Source organism: Aplysia californica, unplaced genomic scaffold (genome assembly GCF_000002075.1).
Source record: "Aplysia californica isolate F4 #8 unplaced genomic scaffold, AplCal3.0 scaffold00618, whole genome shotgun sequence".
Lineage (NCBI taxonomy): Eukaryota > Metazoa > Mollusca > Gastropoda > Aplysiida > Aplysiidae > Aplysia > Aplysia californica.
Genome location: NW_004797888.1, coordinates 409601 through 412232, shown reverse-complemented (window position 1 = coordinate 412232; position 2632 = coordinate 409601). Strand labels below are relative to the sequence as shown.

The window sequence follows — 2632 nt, the reverse complement described above, 5'->3', positions numbered from 1 at the left end:
GGGGGGGGGGGGGGATTCACTTATGGGTACAGTTAATGAATAGGTTTTTCTGCTGTTTGCTGATACAAACTTATAGCTGGTTTGAATGACTGCCTAATACATTTTGGACAACTGTATGCACAAAACCAGCACATAAATATGAACATTGATAGATCGTATCACTGTCCCCTGCTTAATTTCAATATCTCCGTCACTATTTCAATATGACAGATGATGAGCTGGTCTATGGAGACTGCCATGTCACCTGACACTCTGTGGATATACTGTCATTCACACTCCCACATAAGTTGATTCACTGTAGCACATATCATGTTCATATTAACCCTATCCGTACGTCGTGTTATACTATCATATCCATACGACATGGGGTACTCTGTGCCCCACTTTCCGAAGAGGAAATTTACTTGTAAATCCGATCCGTACACTGTGGGGTAACAAAAGACCCCAAGTATTAGAACCCACAGCTGGAATCGAAACGCTTTACGAACCAAGATGGTGGCAACTAGTTTTGTAGATATCTATGCATGGAGGGTTCAACTGGCTAACACTAATGTCGCTCAAGCCTTCATATTTCACAGAAAGTTGGGTCTAAAATTAGGTCACTCTCTTAGTTCTAGAACTTCGCTTTCTTAGATCTAGACCTAATGAGGCGGGGCGCAACTTTCTCAAGGTAGGTAATCGAGTCCATTTTTCTGTGAATCGTAGACCTAATTTTGCATACATCTAGCATTCGAATGTCATTTTTTCTTCTTATGGTAGGATTCTATTGTTGTTGTTGTTTCACATTAATTAAATCAGATTTAATTATCATAGAAACCTAATTTGTCTCAACTCCGCTGGTTATTTGTGAACTCTCTTGACTAGAGCTTGGGTTCTTTGGTGTGGTTTTCTTCTTCTTTACGACTTTGCTATCGTCGTTTTCTGCTCCTTCCACTCATACAATTTTACATTTAGCACTCTCTCCTTTTCTTGGCTGTCCCTGAAATGGCTTACAGTATATCATCATCTATCAAAATGCTTCCATCTTAACCATCTTGTTTAGTGTACTTACGACCTTAGACCATGCATCAGAATAACATTGAGTGTGTATCTAGCTTACGATTATTATTGTTTATATTGCTGTTCATTTATATTATGCATGTGATTGTAAGCCTATTTGTGTGTGCATGTGTGTGCACGTGTGTACGTGTGTGTATTTGTGTGTGTGTGTGTGTGTGCGCGTGTGTGTGTGTGTGTACTCGTGGTGGAACACCAAACTAATGTGCCAGGATCTGGACAATAAAGATGTATCTTATCTTATCTTATCTTATCTTATCTTATATGCCGATAGTAATGTAAAGCCCACAGGACCCGTCAACTCTGCTGCGTTTTCCTGGGATTTTTCTTCATTGTCCTGTGCTCAGTATCTTCTCCCTCGTTTCCCATAGTATCGTCCTGCGACACTCACTAGCCACATCACTCTCCTGTCCATTGTATCCATAGTCATCATCACTCCTTTCTATTGCATCCACAACCGGTTTTTGATACTGAGCGAAGATATTTTCTCGCTCCGTAGAAAAAGAAACTATTTATTTTTCTCTCTCTCATTATTACTTTTCTTCTCTCTCTATCTCTCTCTCTCTCTCTCTCTCTCTCTCTCTCTCTCTCTCTCTCTCTCTCTCACACGCTCACAAAATGTGACGCCAGCTAAGTTCGAACCCGGGCAATCCACATAAATGGATTCCCAGACGAGCGCCATACGAGTAATATACATAATTTATACATATATAGATTCATCCTTCCCACCAGTAGATCTAGGTTTCATAAAAGTATCGATACTTTTTCAACTGCTGAGTGATGCAGTGTGTATCAGACCTGCCAACAATAATCAGTCTCAATATAAAATAATATAGGATGATTAGGCCGTCAGATGTCTCCAGCTCAACTGCAAGAGTGGGAACAATACCCAACAGAAACCGAGATGGAAAATTTGGATGTAGCGGTCACTAGTACTCCATGCAAAGGATGTGTTGGGGTCGTCTGTTACCCCGCTAGAGGTATGGATTAGAATAACTGAGTGTTTATTCTCTTTGGAAAGTGGGGGCACAAATGACCCCACCGGGCACAAAAACGGTTGTTTTAAAATGTGACCACTCTGGTCAAAAAGATACATTACCAATTGCGATTTGCTTTGCATAGCAGTCTGTCAAAATGATTTTTTGAGGATTACTGATAGTTTCAAAGAGATCTTCTCCGAAGTATTCTAAAAAGTAAAAATACAACCCCTGGGGTACAAAATGACCCCCGCCGTACAGATAGGGTTAATTAATAATAAATAGCATTTGTATAGCGCATATCCCCGCTCAACAGCAGGCTCTATGCGCTTTACACTATATTATTTGGACAGGACTGCCCAGTATATGATAGATACCGGACTTCAAGTGTGATGTGATCGAGAAAAAGCAGATAATCATATTCATTTTCTTACACACTTCTGCTTACCCTTATATCTCAATGTCCACACTTGGACACGTGTGATAACAAGATCTTGGTGCTAGGGATAAACCATTTAATCCACTGTCTTTCTATTGTTGTTGCACTGTGCTCTAACACACATGCACACACACACACACACACACACACACACACGCAC

At 40.5% G+C, this 2632-nt stretch overlaps 1 protein-coding gene across 1 annotated transcript in view; it reads left to right on the top strand.

Moving 5' to 3' along the window:
• The window catches only part of LOC101850510 (cysteine protease atg4), a 23073-nt gene that overhangs the window by 15766 nt on the left and 4675 nt on the right, over window positions 1-2632 (top strand). The window lies entirely within an intron of this gene.